Raw genomic sequence first — 19,558 nt, forward strand, 5'->3', positions numbered from 1 at the left:
ACTGTCCGAGCCAGCCGGCGGGCGGGGCGCTGGGTTCCGGACAGGCCGGAGGACCCTCCCCCTCGAGCCTTTGCTGAGGGCGGAAGCGGGTCAGCGAGTGAAGTCAGGGGTCAAAATGTTCAAATGTTTTATGGCAGGACTGGGCGGGGCGGGGGCGGAGTCAGCGCGAGGTTTAAAGCGCAGCCGGGGGGGGCCGGGGGGGGGCAGTCGCAGAGGCTGGGGAGGCTCCGGACGGTGACGGTCGCTGCTGAGCCGGTGAGAAACATGCCACCCGCGCCGGGCTCGTGGGGGGAGCGCCCGGACACAGGGGGGGCAGGGGCTGGAACCCCCCCGTCTCTCCGGGCTGGGGGGGTGTCCCGGAGTCCCTGGGCGATGCTCTGGAACTGCTCCCCATGAAGCCAGGCAGGACTCTGGGGAAGTTTCCCCCTGTCTGGGCTCCGGGGGGGGGAGGCGGTGCACCCCCCCCCCCATCTGGGCTCCGGGGGGAGGCCTGTGAGGATGTGAGGCAGCAGGGAGGGGGGAGTGTTGACCTGGGAATGTGCCCTGGGGATGGGAGACCTGAGAGCCTGTCCCCTCAGCCAGGAGGGGGAGGGGGAGGTGACACCTCTGCCGGGGAATGTGGACAGAGGCTGCAGGAGGGAGCCGGCTGGGGGGGTTTAGTTCAGTTTGGGGCTGGGTGGAGGAACACAGGGAACCCTGGGGCTGGGGTCCAAGCTCCCTGCTCCCCCAGAAGGACTTGACAGAGGGGTCCTGGGTGTCCCCACAAGCTCTGTTTTGGACTGTGTTCCTGTTGTCCAATAAACCTTCTGTTTTACTGGCTGGCTGAGAGTCTCAGTGAATCCCATGAAGAGGGGTGCAGGGCCTGGACTCCCCCACACTCCGTGACAGGGCGCACCCCCCCATCCCCTCCCCCTGTCCGTGCTCGGGGGGGGGGGGGAGGTGCCTCCTCTCCCTTCCCTTCTTCTCCTCTCTGGGCTGGTGGGGGGGGGGCTCTCTTTTTTCCCCCTTCCTTCTCCTCTGGTGGCAGGGCCTCTCTTAGGTGTCTGGTGGCTCTCCCCACGCCTCGGTCTGCTCGCTGGGGATGGGGCACCTGTGTGCAGCATGGAGCTACCTGGGCCCTTCCCCTTCCATGGCCCCAAGCCGGAGGGGGGGCATCAGCGCACTGTTGCTCCCTGTACCCCCAAACTTGGGGGCCCCAGGCCGGGCTTCCCACGGGCATCCTCCCCTTCCCTGCGTTCCCAATGAAAAAGGGGGAAGGAAAGGGCCACTCACACAATTTCCCCGCCCCTCCTCCCCCCCTGTGGGGGAAGTTTTGGACATGAAGTTTTAATGGTTCTGTCACCCACTGAGTGGGCACTTGGCCTTAGAAAATTACTGAAGTGTGAATCAATAAGTTGATTAAAATTGATTATTTAAATTGAGGCGTTGGACTTGGTGATTTAATTGCCTTGATTTTACTCATTCCATCCTGGTTCTCTCCCCCCGCCCGCCAACTCCCCACTCCTGTTAGGATTCTCGACTTGCTCTCGATTGCGGGAGGTATGTGTGGGGAGGGAGGGTTTTTCCCTCCTGTCAACCCCAGCTGGGTGCCTGTCACGCGTGGGTGGTGCCTGGCGGGTGGGGTCCTCAGCAGATCAGGTCTCTGAAGCCCTGGGGGATGGAGGGGCCATGGCGTTTAAGGGGGTTCAATCATCATGGCACAGCCTCTGGCTGGGGGTTGGGCTGCTGGGCAGGGAACGAGAAACCACAAATCGCGCCCCTCCCCCCCCGCCCCACTGACCTGTCCTGCTGGGTCCGTCTCGACTTTCAGATCGGCTGGAGAGTCCAGAGCAGGGTGTGGGGGGAAGCAGGGCCAGGACCCCCGCCCCAGCTCCGCTTCGTTGCTGCTGAATTGGACACAGTCATAGAGAGGAGCCAACCCCAGCCCAGCGCCTCCAGCAGCGTGTGCAGCCCGAGTGTCACTGAGAGAGACGATGGGGCCAGCAGCTGGACCTGCTGGGAGCGAAGAGCCACTGCAGGAGTGGCCTGCTGAGGGCAATGGAGACCTGGAGACTGGAGGAGAGCCAGGTAATGTGGTATCGCTGCCTGGGAACAGGCTGGAGAGAGACTGAGGCTTCCCCACATGGGGCCAGGCTCTCAGTGGCAGCAGCCAGTGCCCAGCAACGCCCCGTCTGTGGGTAGCAGGGACTGGATCACCCCCAGGGGCTCTCAGGGCACCGATCCCTGGCTCACAGCTGCTGTCTGGCGCACACAGCAGAGGTCGTGGGGCTGTGCAGGGCCCTCCTCGGCTGGGTGTGTCAGACCCCCTGTGACAGCCCTGGCCCATCTCTGCCTGGTTCGTTCTCCCTCCTTCTGCTGTGTCTGGCCAGTGTGAGACCCCAGTGTGCGGGGACAGGGGCACTCGGCAGTGTGGGCCCAGCCAGCGCTCGGCAGGGGGCAGAATGGGGGTGGGGATGGTGGGGGGGCAGTTGGAGCAACTGCCACCAGGACATGCGGGTCCTTATCTCTGTGCCCCTGAGCTCACCAGGCCTCCTGGCAGCCTGGCTGGGAGTGCCCAGGGGAGGGCACTGGGCTGAGGGGAAGGAGGGGCTGTTCAGCATCTGAGGGAAGGAGCAATCAACAGAAAGGTGCATGTTCGAGTCCAGTGGCTCTCAGCCTTTCCAGAGGACTGTCCCCCTGTCAGGAGGCTGATTTGTCTTGCACTCTCCTAAGTTTCATCTCACTTAAAAACAACTTGCTTCCAAAATGGGACATAAAAATACAAACAATGTCACAGCCACTATTCCTGAAAAATTGCTGACTCTCTCATTGTTGCGTATTTAATTATGAAATAGATCAATTGGACTATAAACGCTGTACCTTTCTGTGTATAGTCTATCGAGCAGTATAAACGAGTCATTGTCTGTAGGAAATTTTAGCTTGTACTGACTTAGTGCTTTTTATGTAGCTTGTTGTAACCCGAGGCAAATCTCTCAATGAGTTGATGTGCCCCGTGGAAGACCTCTGCTTACCCCCAAGGGTACATGAACTGGTGGGTGAGAACCACTGTTCTAAGGCAGCTCCAGCCCTGGGGCTGTCGGGGAGACGTGTCCTCGCAGCCCTGCCTGACAAGTCTTTCTGTTTCAGATCCTCATCCTAACTGCAGGAAATGTAACTACAAGACATGTACAATTGTGCTCGCAGTCGCCCTCGCAATTATGTTCTTAGTTCTTATCATTCTCCTGGCAGGTGAGTTCTCGCCCTTCCCTTCCCCCTCTCTGCACATCCCATTCCCCCTGGAGCCACCACACTCAGTCTCTCCTCCTGGCCTGTCTGGCTTCTGCCCCTGGGACAGAGGATTCCTGGGGGGTGTTCCTCCAAGACCCTCCTCCTGCTCCCTCCCAGACCCCTGCACCTGGGCACTCTCTGTGTCGGGACTGACATTAGCTCCCCGCAGCCCATCTCTGAGCACTCTGGGTCCAAGTCACTGTTGCCGGGCCCCAGGCACGGTCACTGATACCTGTGCAGAGTGGGGGTGATTGACGGTGCAGGGCAGCAATGAGCTGGGCCCTCTGCCTGCAGCGTGTCGCCCTGAGGTGCCAGCCTGGCCTTCCTGCATCCCCGGGTCTTCCCAGTGCTGGGCAGGTGCTGGCGTGTCACTGAAAGGAGCCGTGGAACGCAGTACGGACACCTCCCTTAACGCAGCGTGAAACCCACCCATTGGTGACCTCGGCAGGGCAGGGTCTCGTCACGCTATTGACGTCCCCGCCTGCACAGACAGCGTGTGCAAGCGCAGATGGCAGCTGCTTATGGTGACTGTGAACCTGGCTGGCTGCGCTGGACAGGCCGGGCAGCGGGCGTTCGGTCTCCTGAAGGGAAGGGAGTTTGTTCCCGTCTTCATCTCAACCTGCCTCTCCAGGGAAGCAAAGCGCAGAGCAGGGCAGGGGGCAGCAGTCCAGGCTAGCAGAACTCCTTGGGGTACTAGACCTGGCAAATCATGTTGAAGTTAATCTCCTACCCATTAATTATTGCCCCCCTGCTGGCCCCCTGGTAACTGTCCCCTCCCTCTGCAGCTCTCTGCCCACCCCGTGTTGTAACGCTGAGCTTGGGCCCAGCTCTCTGTCCTGGGCTTTATGGCATGAGCAGTTTGTCAGCTGCATCCCTGTTGAATGTGAACCCAAGAGAGTGAGAGCAGAGTCAGATAACCCCCCTCTGGGGCTGGATTCCCAGCGTCCTCCTGGCTCCCTCACGGCCTTTCAGTACCCACCCTGGTTCGAGGTGTCTCAGAAGCCTGGGGCGCAGGGGCTGATCTCCCCCTGTTCTCCTCGTTGGCGGGTGGCGGGTCTCGCTCACACCACGTGTCACTGTCTCATTCTCAGTGTGGAGACCTCAGCTTCTGTCAGCTGATCTGGGCCTCCCTGCTGGCCCCACATGCCCAGACGGCTGAATCGGATACCGAGGGAAATGCTACTATTTCTCTGAGGCCGAAAGGAACTGGACCTGCAGCCTGACCCACTGCTCTGCGCTCAGCGCCTCCCTGGCTGAGATCAACAGTGAGCAGGAAATGGTGAGAGATGCTCGAATTGCAACGTTCTGGTCTTGGCTCAGCAGCTGCTGCAGGAGAACCTGGGCTCGAAGAGCAGCTCTGAGTAAATGAGCTTCCAGTTGCTGAATGCCAGGCCTGGCTGGCTGTCCCAGGGCACCTCTAGTGTCCGTGTCTGACTGCAGGGATCACTCACTGTCAGCCCTCTCAAAAGGAGACCGCCCCTCTCTTGGGCTAGGCTGGCTTGAGTGTCTTCTGGGTGGCATGGGGCCAAAGGGGTACTGAGATCCCAGATTGACTTGAAGAGCCAGTGCTCTTGGGTAGCCAGATGAGGATGGGGGGGGGGCTCCTCTTAGCCCTGGCCCCTTCTGGCTGAGGATTTGGTGGCTCTTCTCTCATCCCTGGCCCTTCCCAGCATCCCTTATTGAGCTCAGCTGGGCTCTTTCCTTCCCCTTCCCCTGTGATGGGGAGGGGAGCTCAGCTGTTCTGTAAGGCGAGGCTTTGACACAGAATGTGGCCTTCTATAGAGAGGTGTGGGGGCAGCTTAGACCCAGCAGCACCCAAGAGCTGCTCCAGCCCTGGGCGGATTGGTGTGAGGGGAGCTGGGTTTGGGATGGGAAAGTTAATACTGAATTACCCAGAGCTGGGCAAGAGGGAGGTGAAAATCCTCAGCCGTTCCCTGAAAACAGAGCCCGTCAGTGTATCCCTGTGAGTCTCTGGTGCACAGAGCCTGTGCTCTGACCCCACTTCTCCCTCTGCTGTTTTTAGGCTTTCCTGCTGCGCTATAAAGGCAGATTTGACCACTGCATTGGCCTCCGGAGGGACCCTGGGCAGCTCTGGAAATGGGCCAATGGCACCAAATTCAACAACCTGTAAGTCCTCTGTGAAATGCCTGGGCTTTGGGTCCCTGGTGTCTGAGATACCGAGTTCAGCCGACTCACCAGTCAGTGCTATGTACTCTGCATATTAGTGATGGGTGGAAGCAAGTGTTGTCTGCTGGGAGACTGGCCAAAGCTTTCAGATCTGTCTGGCTTTAGTGGGGCCATCTGCGTTAAAGATGCCTTATAGTCACAAATGCTGAGTGCCTGGGGCTGCCATGAGAAGTGGGGTACAGTAGAGATGGCCCAGACGACATCCCAAGAGGGATTTCAGTGGGATGTGGGTGGGATCAAATAACCAAACCCCAGCTGAGCCGATAGCAGGGTTTGACCCTGGAGCATCAGCACTGAAAGAACGGCAGAGTAGGTCACGCTGGCGGGGGAATGGCACTACATGTCCAGGAAAGCATAGAGTAAAGTAGAGTAAAAATCTTAAACAAATGCAACTGTATCCTAGCATCTCTAAGAATAGAAATTCCACACTTGAAGAATAAGAATCTAGCAGCAGGAATATACGACTGACCAGGACGGGGACTGTGAAATTCAGAGATTAGAGAGGCTACAAAAGCAGAAAACCGAATAATAATGGGGGGTTTAATTATCCCCATATTGTCTGGGAACATGTCCCCTCTGGATGGGATGCAGAGATGCGATTTTTAGACACCATCAGTGATGGCTAATGTGATGCCAATTTACCGGAACTGGGTAAACAGGCATCTCAGTGGGGCGTTAACCCTGAAATCTGCCACCCTGTGGGCGCCCGCCCCAGCAGAAGGCTCTGGGTGCATCATTGCCATCTCCTCAGAGCTCGTCTGGGGTGATGCTGGTGGGGGAGCCACCCACAGCCATCTGCTCAGGTGGCTGTGAGCTGGGTTCTCCCTTCTCTGGGACAGATCTCACCCCGAGCCAGAGGCTGGTGGCCTGAGGGCAGGGAGATCCCGGCCTGCCCAAAGAATAGTGCTGGGCCTTCTCCTAGCCTAGCATATGTCTACTGTGAGTAGCCAGGATGGGACCATGGGGAAGGATTTGCCTGTGGACCTGGATCCCACCCTGTTCCCAGGTGGGAAGCGCTGGCCTCCAGCTCTCACGGGAAGCTCTGTGTGAGTGGCTGGGGTCACCCCATGGCCGCTGGGTTTGTGCTGCTGGCATTTCACTCCAGCCGCCCCCTGCAATACAGCCTGTCCTGACAGGCCTCTGGCCTGAGAGCTGATGTAAACTGTCCAGGGAGCCCTGGACCCAGCTCTTCTGTGCAGCATTACTCCTGCTCCTCGCCACGCTGAGAGTCACCTGGAACCTGCACCCAGGGCAGTTTGGGTGGGTTGGGCCTGCAGGGGCCCATCCAGACCCAGCTGGGTGTGCGGGGGAGGAGAGTAGGATCTGGGTTAATACCCACCCGGCATAAATGCTCCATGGAGGTCTGTTATCTTAGAGCCTTTCCTGGCCTTGCTGCCCCACTGCCCCCTTTCTAGCTGGGGCCTGTGGCAGGTGCAGGAAGGGGAATCCTGAGGTGCTGGGAGTGCAGCAGCTCCCTGCACTGTGCAAGAGCGTCTTTCCCTGCCTGTGACTGATGGGAAATGTCCAACTCCTACCTGACACCAGCTCCCTGGCTTCTCTCTTGCAGGTTTCCAATAGGAGGAGGAGGAGACTGCGCGTATCTGAACGATGTGAATGGGGTCAGCAGCTGGCGATGCACCAGTGAGAGACCCTGGATCTGCACCAAACCCGATGCATTTACACAGGCACAGGAGGCTGCTGTGGAAGGGGGCTCGTAAGGAGAGTACTGTGGAATTAGTCCTGGAAATGCTGGACTGATCTCTTGACAAGATCACATCTGAGCAATTCCGGGATATCGGGCAATGCTCTGCGCATCACTGGGCAGAGCACTGTGGACTCAGGTGAAACCCAGAGATGCTATTTGCACATCTTGTCCCTCCCCCCCCCCCCCCCCGCGCCGTCTCTTTTTCCGCCAGTGGAACGGCTCAAATCCAGCCTTTCCAACCTACCTCAGCTGGACCAGGAGCTCTGCCGAACTGAGCCAAGGCACCAGCCTCAGCTTTCGCTGCCCTGACATTCCCCCACAAAAGCTTTTTATTCTAGAAAATTATCTATGGAATCTTTTAAAAATATTCATCATTCCCATTTTATGGTCTGGAATAGAGCTGAGGGGGGATGTTCTCCATTCCCTTCCCGCCCCAAGAAACTCTTTAACAAGATTTTTTTATGGGTCAGTTTTTGGGGTGTTTTGAAAACCCAATTGATTTTGAAGTTTGCAGGTTTACACACCAGTTCCTGGTTTTTGTTGCCAGATATTGCTTTGGATGAAAGAATGAACATTTTAAACTAGTTTTAATTTTCCATTTTTTAAGAGCACTGCACCTGCCAAGGGAGTAGGACCCCTGTTACACTCCTCGTGGGACACCTTGGGCCTGGAACGTAGGAGTAAGAGGAGAAATGTCTGTTCTCTCCCTTCCTGGAGCCCAGTGGGTTTGAAAAGGGCAGGGAGGGGGTAGGTGTGACACAGACAGACCAGGTGGCAGGTCATGCCAAAGTCCCCATGTCTGCTATAGATGCTTCTGTTACCTTTTGAAACTTTGTAGCTTCGTTGTGTATGTATGTTTACCCTCTTTAGCCTTGTAAATAAATCTTATTTCCTTTTTAATAAATTGTCATATAATAAGACTGGCTACGTGCGCGGTCTTTGGTGTGATGTCTAAGGTGCAGTTCACCTGGGGTGCCTGGACCTGTGGGACTTGGGAGTAACCTGAATACTGTTGTGATTCGGAGTGGGAGAGACCATCTGTCTCTCAAAGGCAGGCTCACCTGGGTTGCGAGACAGATCGGAGAACCCAAGGGGACTGCATGGCTAGGCTGTTAGGATGCCGGGGGAGGTTACCCTGCATGTTTGGTTGGTGAAATCTAGGTCTAGAATTCTCAGCCAGTTTGGATTTGTGCCCTGGTTCCCAGCAGTCTGCCCTGAGGTTGGCGCCACTCTCTCAGGACACTGCAGACAGCGCTATTGCACGGCCTTGGCTCCAGTTCCCTCCTTGCAGGAGAGAGGAGCTGAGCCTGCCCAGAGATGGAGTTTGGGGGAAAGATGCATGTGACCCAGGGACCCCTTGGTGCCAAGTGGCAGGCAGCACAGAAGGTTTTCCAGGAATCCCCTGGGTCTTATCTTTACATCAGTAGTTTTAAACCTTTCCAGATGACTGTACCTCTTTCAGGAGTCTGATTTGTCACCTCACTTAAAAAGCGAAACTCCAGTTTCACCTCACTTAAAAACTACTCGCTTACAAAATCAGACGCAAAAAATACAGAACCGTCACAGCCACTATTACTGAAAAATGGCTGACGTTCTCATTGTTACCATATAATAAAATAAATCAATGGAAATATAAATCTTGTACTTCCATTTCAGTGTATAGGGGATAGAGCAGTGTAAACAAGTCACAATCTGAAATTTTAGTTTGTACTGACTTCACTAGTGCTTTTTAAGTAGCCTGTTTTAAAACTCGGTAAATATCTGGATGAGTTGATGTCTCCCCGGGAAGACCTCTGCATATGGCCAGGAGTACATGTTCCCCTGGTGGAGAACCAGTGGTCTACAGAATAGTTCACCAAAGTGGGCATGTGAGGTCTGTATCAAGGGCCAGTTGCCCAATGGTCACCATAATTGGAGCAAGACCTCTGTACGGATACTATATAAGGAGCAGTGTCTCTAGACTGACAATGATGCCTTTAAGGTCTTGGAGTTAAGGCAGGTCACGGGAGGTGATGTACCCCAGATGCTCCTTTCAGACAGGAGGCAACTGAGGTTACCTCCCTGCCTGGCCATCTGTGTATTGTGTGCCTGACGTAGGATGTCTCTTTGCGCACTGAGCCAGGTGCAAAATTAGATTGCAAAATCCACAAAAAAGGGAAATCTACAGGAAGAAACTAACAGCAGGGGGCTGTGTGTGTGTCCATCTGTGGTGTTGAAGCATAAAGACAAAGGATCGGTCTGATCTCTCTCGGTGCGCAGAGACCTACTGGATCCTTCCCCTCGGAGACAAACTGACCATACATATGTCTCATGAAAGAAGAGTCCGAGCCTGCCTGGCTGTGAAGTGCTGCAAGGATTTCGGGTGAGCTGTACTTGGTTAGACAGGAGAATACCTTGTTAGTTCGGTCTAGGCTCTAGAACACGTTATGACTTTGTTATATGTAACCATTTGTTTCCAACACTTCCACTTGACTCTTGGCTTTGTTGAACTGAGGGGTGATTTCGCTGTGAGCCTATGGCAGCGCTGTGTGTTAAGTGGAGCAGTGATCTGAGCTGGAGCTGGTAAGCTGGGGCCGAGGATGTTACTGTTCCTTTGGAAACAGTGAATCTGTGAATCCTGTCAGTGCCCAGGGGACCAGGGACTGTTCGCTCCAGACAGATGCTCAGAGGGCTTGAGGGCAGAGTGGGCCTATTGCTACCCTGCAGTGACGGCAGGCCCAGCAGCGAGTGCGTGTGACCAGTGGAGTTGGGGAGCTGACCCCTGGCAGGCACAGATAAGGCTCCCTCAGGCAAAGGGCAGGTGGTGGCGAGGTGCCTCCCAGCCCTGGGTACCCTGGGAAGCATTGCAGGGTATTAACTTACTGCAGGTTTGGGGCAGTTAGAAATTACACTCCAAGGCCCCAGCCCAGTGAGGAGGACCGAGGAGAGGAACTGTGACTGCGTGGGGCACCTGAGTCCCAGCCCCGCCCAGAGTTCTGCTCTGCCTAAAGCCCCAGTCCCGCCCCGTGAGTAGGGCTTTACCAAATTCATGACCATGAAAAATACATCTCAGCCTGTGAAATCTGGTCTCCCCTGTGAAATCTGGCGGGGGGGGGGAATATGTCCCAGTACTGCCCCCCTTATGTCTACGCTGCCTTCAGACCTGGGCGGCCAGAGAGCAGCAGCAGCTGCTGGTCTGGTGCCCAGCTCTGAAGGCAGTGCTGCTGAAAGCAACAGTGCAGGAGTGAGGGTGGCATGGTGGGGGAGGGGAAGGGCCGATCTTATGGGTGGGTGACGTGGGCAACTGCCCCGAGCGCGGTGGTCAAGAGGGAACCCTGCCACCCGCCAGCTCCAGGCCCTTTTAACCTCTGAGTGCTGGACCCTGGAATGGGGGAGGGGCAGGGCTGGGAGCGTCCCGGGCAGGGGCTCCTACCATGTACCAGGCTCTAGCTGCAAGTTCGGGCTGGGCTGGGGAGGAACCGGACCTCGTCCCCTGCATTGGCTGCTCCCAGGGCCAGATCAGAGCCGCCGCCAGGAACCTCCCCCAGCAGCAGCCGTGGCCGCCGGCCGGGAGCCCAGCTCTGAAGGTCGCACCACTGCCAGGAGCAGTGCTGAAGTCAGGGTCGCAATACCGTGACACCCCTCCCCCAATAGCCTTGAGACCCCCCCCATGACTCTCTTCTGGGATGGGATCCACACAGTTACAACAGGGTGACATTTCAGATTGAAATAGCTAAAACTGTAAAATTTAAAAGACTTAAAAATCTCATGACCATGAAATTTACCAAACTGGATGGGTGAATTTGGTAGGGCCCTACCCAGGAGACTAAACAGGGGGTACTTCACATTACAGCTACACAAATGTGGATCCTCAGTTGCACTGTTTCTATCACGGCCGCTTCTTTTGGCAGATCCATTTGAGCTCCGCGGCACACGTCTCAGACAGAACCCGGCTGCCTTTTATCCACCCGCAGCTGTTCCCATCAGCAGAGCCTGAGAAGCTGCAGAGTGAGAGAGAGTCCGTGACACTGTGGGTTCCTGTAACAAGGAAAGGCCCATGGGTGAGTGTTTTCTCCCCCTCCCGCTAATGGGAAGCTGGGCTCTGGTGTTGTCCTTCATCTCTAACTTCCCTGCGGAGCGTCAGTCGAGAAGATGTCCCAGGCTGTGAGATGAGTTAGGGCAGTGGCTCTCAACCTTTCCAGACCACTGCACCCCTTTCAGGAGTCTGATTTGTCTTGCGTACCCCAAGTTTCTCCTGACTTAAAAACGACTTGCTTCGAAAATCAGACGTAAAAATACAAATGTTGCCACAGCCACTATTGCTGAAAAATTGCTGACTCTCATTTGTACCATACAATTATAAAATAAACCCGTTGGAAATAAGTATTCATAGAATCATAGAATATCAGGATTGGAAGGGACCTCAGGAGGTCATCTAGTCCAACCCCCTGCTCAAAAGAAGGACCCATCCCCAATTAAATCATCCCAGCCAGGGCTTTGTCAAGCCTGACCTTAAAACTTCTAAGGAAGGAGATTCCACCACCTCCCCAGACAACGCATTCCAGCGTTTCACCACCCTCCTAGTGAAAAAGTTTTTCCTAATATCCAACCTAAACCGCCCCCACTGCAACTTGAGACCATTACTCCTTGTCCTGTCCTCTTCTACCACTAAGAATAGTCTAGAACCATCCTCTCTGGAACCACCTCTCAGGTAGTTGAAAGCAGCTATCAAATCCCCCCTCATTCTTCTCTTCTGCAGACTAAACAATCCCAATTCCCTCAGCCTCTCCTCATAAGTCATGTGTTCCAGACCCCTAATCATTTTTGTTGCCCTTCGCTGGACTCTTTCCAATTTATCCACATCCTTCTTGTAGTGTGGGGCCCAAAACTGGACACAGTACTCCAGATGAGGCCTCACCAATGTCGAATAGAGGGGGACGATCACGTCCCTCCATCTGCTCGCTATGCCCCTACTTATACATCCCAAAATGCCATTGGCCTTCTTGGCAACAAGGGCACACTGCTGACTCATATCCAGCTTCTCGTCCACTGTCACCCCTAGGTCCTTTTCCGCAGAACTGCTGCCTAGCCATTCGGCCCCTAGTCTGTAGCTGTGCATTGGGTTCTTCTGTCCTAAGTGCAGGACCCTGCACTTATCCTTATTGAACCTCATCAGATTTCTTTTGGCCCAATCCTCCAATTTGTCTAGGTCCCTCTGTATCCTATCCCTGCCCTCCAGCATATCTACCACTCCTCCCAGTTTAGTATTATCTGCAAATTTGCTGAGAGTGCAATCCAGACCATCCTCCAGATCATTTATGAAGATATTGAACAAAACCGGCCCCAGGACCAACCGCTGGGGCACTCCACTTGACACCGGCTGCCAACTAGACATGGAGCCATTGATCACTACCCGTTGAGCCCGACAATCTAGCCAACTTTCTACCCATCTTATAGTCCATTCATCCAGCCCGTACTTCTTTAACTTGCTGACAAGAATACTGTGGGAGACCGTGTCAAAAGCTTTGCTAAAGTCAAGAAACAATACATCCACTGCTTTCCCTTCATCCACAGAACCAGTAATCTCATCATAGAAGGTGATTAGGTTAGTCAGGCATGACCTTCCCTTGGTGAATCCATGCTGACTGTTCCTGATCACTTTCCTCTCCTCTAAGTGCTTCAGGATTGATTCTTTGAGGACCTGCTCCATGATTTTTCCGGGGACTGAAGTGAGGCTGACTGGCCTGTAGTTCCCAGGATCCTCCTTCTTCCCTTTTTTAAAGATTGGCCTACATTAGCCTTTTTCCAGTCATCCGGGACTTCCCCCATTCGCCACGAGTTTTCAAAGATAATGGCCAATGGCTCTGCAATCACAGCCGCCAGTTCCTTTAGCACTCTCGGATGCAACTCGTCCGGCCCCATGGACTTGTGCACGTCCAGCTTTTCTAAATAGTCCCGAACCACCTCTTTCTCCACATGTATTGTACTTACATGTCCGGGTGTAGCATATAGAAGAGTGTAAACAAGTCAGTGTCTGTCTGAAATTTTAGTTTGCACTGACTTCGCTAGTGCTTTTTATGTAGCCCGTTGTAAAACTAGGCCAATATGTAGATGAGTTGACATACTCCCGGGAAGAGCTCTGTGTACCCCAGGGATACGTGTACCTCTGCTTGAGAACCACAGAGTTAGGGGGTCTGGAGCAAGGACCATACGAGGCTGAATCTCATGGGGTGGGTGACCTGGTACTTGTTCACTGGAAGCACCACCTTGATCTCCTGCATCTCAGCTTTCCTATAAAAACGAAGTCTGATGGCTGAGAGGAAACCTGCACCGTGCGACCTGGGTAACACGACAGCTGCAGGGAGCTGAGGACTTGTCCCGATGAAGGGTTAGGGCTGGATTCACAAAGGGACTTAAGAGGCTAATGGCCACTTCAGGCACCTCTGTTTCTTGGAGTGGGAAGTTCCTTGGAGAATTCCACTGGGTGGGAGACTCAGCTGTGAAGGGAGGGGGCAGGCAGGAGCATCTCATCAACCCAAGATTGGAAGAACTGGACTAATGTTCCTTTTGCACAGAGCCTCAGCTCTTTGGAACCTCTGCAAACGCTTCAGCCATGTGTTTAACTCCATCCGCAGGAGTAGCCTTGGATCGCAGTGGGAGGGCTCAGGTGCGTACGTGTTTGCAGGATGGGCGCTCAGGGCAGTCCCTGACGCCAGGGGAAAGCGGATGTGAAGAGCCACTGTCTGGATTTGGGAGCCTGCCTGCACACCGCACTCACGAGGCGCTGGGTGCATGACTGCAAGGTGCTGGCTGGGGAAAATCAGCCCTGGGTGGTTATTTTGAGGAGAAAACCAGAGCCACTTTTGGGGTCTTTCAGCTTCTAATGCCCTTTCCCTTCTGCAGCTGGATTTCAGCATATGATAAAATCCCTCTCAAAGCCAAGTCAGTGCCATAAATCACTGGAATGGGTGCAGGAATCAGTAGGTGACGTTCTCTGGCCTGGGTTATGCCAGGGCTCAGACTAAATTATTCTTCCCAAAACTTTTAAAAGCTGAGCCCGCTCCTCAAGGCAAAGAAACCAGTCATGCACCTCACCTGTCAGCAATGTGTTAGCGACCTCACCCCCCATTTTCCTGTATACATCTTCAAACCCCACCCTTCCCACCATGGCTAGCCCTTCCCCACGCTTCAGGAGACGCTGGAGTACATGATCCGAACCGTCCCCTCTAACCTTAAGACTTGAGGGATCCCATCCCGGAGCGTCTTAAAAATCACAGTTCCCAGACTCTGGAACAGGGGCTGCTTTGCCGGGCTCACCTTTCTCCCGCCGTCACGTTGGCCGATAGGGATAATGAGCCTGGAGATCTCATTCCCTCTGCTCTGAGTGGTGACCATGTGCACACGACCCAACTCAGCTCTTACTGTGTCCGGAACGTCTTCATCTTCTGGGAGCCTCATGGCAGCAGTGGGATGATTTAACAGAGTCACTTAGTCATGGGGCCTTTCTCTCTCTCTTTAGTTTCAGAGCCAGCGTCCTGGAATCGTCTCATGGTGCGTGGAGTGGTGGGGGCGGTGGGGGTGCTGGTCTCACTATACGAATGTGGGTTTTGGAAAGGTAGAGGGAAAGTGTTTGCCTACTCGCGACTCGTCTTCAGGAAGCTGCTGACTCATCCCTCCCAGCAGCCCGGAAGTCCGCAGGATTCACAGGAATCTGAGCTCCCCGCAGTGTGTGACAGGGACGGGGTCCAGGCCCAGGGAACCAGAAACAGGAATTGAGACCCAGCCCTGGAGAATGGGGAAGGAGACCTGCTAATGGTGGACAGACGCTTGACCCAGGAACCCAGAGGAAGGGACCCATTAGGTGGGGACACGGGTGTGGCCCAGGAAACTGGAGTAGCATTGCCAATCCTCCAGGATGACCGGGAGTCTGCAGGAATTAAAGATTAATTTTTAATTAACGATTATGTCATATGATAAAATCTTCAGGAATACGTTCAATTAAAATTGGCAACCCTAAACCGGAGTGGGGGGGAGGGACCCATTAAATGGAGACAGACTTGGGCTGGGAAACCAGCTAGAAGAGCTGATCCCTCTTACGATGCCCCTCAATGGTGGGGACTAGACTCGGCAAAACTTTTCATCTCAACCTTTTTTAGGTGAAAAATGCCAATTCAGCAGTTTGCGAATTCATGTCTGGTCTGCTGAATTGTTCACGTCCAGCCCTTCCCCCCAGTTCTTAAAAAGTCGAAGCATTTCGTTTAGACACTTTCCAAACAAACCATTTTGATTTTTCAGCTTGAAACAATTTTTTGTTTTAAAATGTCCTTCAGTTTTATTTTAAAAATTCAAAATGTTACAACCCTTGAAATGTTCCTGGGTCTTTTTTTTTTTTTTTTTTAAAGCTTTTTGGTTCATCAAAAACTTGGAAAAAATTTAGTTTTGTTCACCCTGGCGGTTGAGAATATTAGTGGTTATATTGTGGGTCTCTGAGTCTCCTTGTTGCTCAAAGTTTTCTTACTGTAACAAATGTATTTGGGATGAGGGCAGGATGGGCAAAAGCTTCCTAAAAGTGGGGGGGCTGCTGGCAGCCAAACTGTGGCCCAGCCACCTGTGCCACCCCTTCTCCTCGAAGTCCTGCCCTCTCAAACTGCCCCTTTCCCTGACGCGCCCCCCTCATGCCATCTTTCTCCCTGAGCTCCCACTTCACGCTGTCTCTTGCCCCCAAAACACCCCCCCTCCGCTCCTTTCTCTCCCCCCTCATCCAGTCGCTCACACTTATGGCCAGTAAAAACTGGTGGGCCCTGGTCTCCCCTGGATGAGAATGGGAGAGGATGAAGAACTCCTTTCAAATATAACTCCCTCCCACCTCAAAAAAGCACAATTCACCAGCAACAGCAAAACACACACCTAACCAACCCGGGCCAGTCACGCTGTGCTGTGTGTGACATTCCCGTCCTGGGGCGGTTTATGTCTTTGAGAATGTGAACCCTGCAGGCCTGGGTGTTTCTCTGCGTAATGTGACCTCAGTGCTCCTGCTGAGAGCCATTGTTTGTAAATGTTTCAGTGTGACGATGTGACTCAGCAGGGAGGGGGGAGTGTTGACCTGGGAATGTGCCCTGGGGATGGGAGTCCTGAGAGCCTGTCACCTGAGCCAGGAGGGGGAGGGGGAGGTGACACCTCTGCCCAGGAATGTGAACAGAGGCTGCAGCAGGGAACCTGCTGGGTGAGTTTAGTTGGCAGTTTGGAGGCTGGGGGGAGGAACACAGGGAACCCCAGGGCTGGGGTCTAAGCTCCCTGCTCCCCCAGAAGGACGTGATTGAGGGGTCCTGGTTGTACCCACAAGCTCTGTTGTGGACTGTGTTCCTGTTGTCCAATAAACCTTCTGTTTTACTGGCTGGCTGAGAGTCTCAGTGGATCCCAGGAAGAGGGGTGCAGGGCCTGGACTCCCCCACACTCCGTGACAACTGGTGGCAGCGGTGGGATCTACTGCACCCCGTGAACGGCGCTTCCTGCAGTAAGTGACTGGGGAACAGTAAAACGAAGGGGAATTGACGGGGACCAGGCGTGCTGAAGATTCAGAGACGGTTTCGGGGGGCGGTTAACCCCTGGGAATGTGTGACCAGAGAGAAAGACTTTTGCAGTAACAGGGTCCCCCGGGGGATTGCAGCGAGCAGTCCCAGGGGTGGAGGAGTCTGCAGCTCGACCCTGGCAAAGAGGTGGTGACCTCAAGAAGGACTGGCACACTAAGGGCTTTTCCTGGAAACCGTGGGAAGCTGCCCGGCCTGCGAGTGGCCAGCAGGGAGATGTACGCTAAACGCCTTAAGAGTGACCTGGTGGAGCTGTGCAGGCAGAGGGGGCTGCGCATCGGGAGGTCCGCCAAGGAACAACTGATTGCCCAGTTGGAGGAGAGGGATCGCTTGGATGACCCGATCCCTATCCCTGAGGGGAGCCGCCCGGCAGACGCAGCGTGGGCCCTGGGGCCTGACCGGGCTGGGAGGGGTCAGACTGCTGCCGAGGACATCCCGAGACCCTTCCTACCTATGTCTGGGGGAGGGGTTGGGGGAAGCCCAGCGAATACCGAGGGCACCCTGACCCCAGCACCCAGCAGGGGATCCTCCCGGCGGAGCTCCCCATCCCTGGAGTGGAGGCGGCTGGAATGGGAGAGGGAGATGAAAATGAGGGAGCTGGAGGATCATGAAAAACAACGTCAACATGAGCAGGAGGAGAAGGAGAAACAACGTCAACATGAGCGCCAGGAGAAGGAGAAACAAAGACAGCACGAACTGGAGCTGGCCAGGCTGAAGAGCAGTGGGGCCCCGGCTGTGGTGAGTGAGGGGGGACCCAAGACTGCAAGGAACTTTGATAAGTGCTTCCTGGCCCAGCGTAAGGAGGGGGAGGACATAGATAGCTTCCTGACGGCCTTTGAGAATGCCTGTGAGCTGCACAGGGTTGACCCTGCAGACAGGCTCCAGTTTCTCACCCCCTTACTGGACCCCAAAGCCGTGGAGGTGTACAGCCGGATGACAGGGCCGGAGGCAGGGGACTATGAACTGTTCAAACAGGCCCTGCTCCGTGAGTTTGGGCTGACCCCCGAGATGTACCGGAGAAGGTTCCGGAGTCAGCGTAAAACGCCTGAGGTCACCTACCTACAACTGGCCAACCGGATGCAGGGGTATGCCCGCAAGTGGACAGCGGGGGCCCGAGCTAAAGAGGACCTGCTTGACCTAATTGTACTGGAGCAGCTGTATGAACAGTGCCCTTCCGACCTGAGGCTGTGGTTGGTGGACAAAAAGCTCGAGAACCCCCAGCACGCAGGGCAGCTGGCCGACGAGTTTGTGAACAGTCGGTCAGGGGGTAGCCGGGAGGAGTCCCAAAAGAACAGGCCCCCCCCGATGCAGAGAGAGAGTCACCAGGGGGCCTCCCAGCGGGGAAATAGGGAGAACCCCCTCCCAAGGGGAACGCCTGGCGTCGGGCCCCTCCGACCCGCTCGAGGGGACCAACGTGACCTGAGCTGCTATCACTGTGGCCAGAGAGGCCACGTACGGTCCCAGTACCCTGGGCTCAGGGACAAACTGAGCAGACCCAACCTACCCAGGGTTAACTGGGTAGGGACCCAGCTGGACGAGGGGCAGACGACTCAGGCAAGGGGGGCTGCCAGTTTACCACCTGCCCCGGAGGGAAGAGTACCCCAGGCCAGCTCCACCAGAGGGCTGGAGGCTCTGGACTCAGGGCGCTCAGTTTACAGGGTGGGCGCGGGGCTGTCCCTCCGGAGAGAGTGCCTTGTTCCCCTGGAGGTGGATGGGAGGAAGGTCAATGGATACTGGGATACGGGTGCGGAGGTGACGCTGGCCCGGCCCGAGGTGGTGGCCCCAGATCGGGTGGTGCCCAACACCTACCTGACCCTGACAGGGGTGGGTGGGACCCCATTTAAGGTGCCCGTGGCAAGGGTACACCTGAAATGGGGGGCCAAGGAGGGCCACAAGGATGTGGGGGTACACCACCATTTGCCCACTGAAGTTTTGATGGGGGGAGACCTAGAGGACTGGCCAAGCAAGCCCCAGACCGCCCTGGTTGTGACCCGTAGCCAGAGCCGGCGAGGGCCACTGCTCCCTGACCTCGGGGAGGGTACCGCACCGGAGGCGCAGGACCCTACCCTGGTGGGAAGGGAGGGCCGAGGGGCACGGCTCAGAGAGGCTGAGGCCTCAGACCTGGCCACTGAGGGGGAACCGGTCCCCATCCCTTCCCCAGCTGCTGAGTTCCAGGCCGAGTTGAGGAAAGATCCCTCCTTGCGGAAGCTCAGGGACCTGGCCGACCTCAGGGTGGTACGGACCATGAGGAGAGGCTGCCAGGAGAGGTTCCTGTGGGAGAAGGGGTTCCTATACCGAGAATGGGCTCCCACAAGGGAAGTAGAGTCCTGTGGGATCAGGAGGCAGCTGGTGGTCCCCCAGAAGTATCGCCGCAAGCTCCTGTACCTGGCCCATGACATCCCCCTCGCAGGGCACCAGGGAATCCGGCGCACCCGGCAGAGGTTGCTACAGAACTTTTACTGGCCCGGGGTCTTTACCACGGTCCGGCAGTATTGCCGATCCTGTGACCCCTGTCAGAGGGTGGGGAAGGCCCGGGACAAGGGGAAAGCGGCTTTGAGACCTTTGCCCATCATAGAGGAGCCTTTCCAGAAGGTGGCCATGGACATCGTGGGGCCTCTCAGCAGGACGACCCGGTCGGGGAAGAAATACATTCTGGTGGTGGTAGATTTTGCCACCCGCTACCCCGAGGCAGTGCCCTTAGCTTCCATTGAAGCAGACACCGTGGCCGATGCGCTCCTGACCATTTTCAGCCGAGTGGGGTTCCCCAAGGAAGTCTTGACAGACCAAGGCTCCAACTTCATGTCGGCCCTGCTCCGGTGCTTGTGGGAGAAAT

The 19,558-nt window shown here is 55.5% G+C and overlaps 1 pseudogene; it reads left to right on the plus strand.

The window, feature by feature from the left end:
• Positions 1-200: 200 nt before the first annotated feature.
• Positions 201-8,077, plus strand: LOC125629182 (C-type lectin domain family 2 member D-like; annotated as a pseudogene).
• The last annotated feature ends 11,481 nt before the right edge of the window (positions 8,078-19,558 follow it).

Source organism: Caretta caretta, chromosome 14, assembly GCF_965140235.1.
Source record: "Caretta caretta isolate rCarCar2 chromosome 14, rCarCar1.hap1, whole genome shotgun sequence".
Classification (NCBI taxonomy): Eukaryota; Metazoa; Chordata; order Testudines; family Cheloniidae; genus Caretta; species Caretta caretta.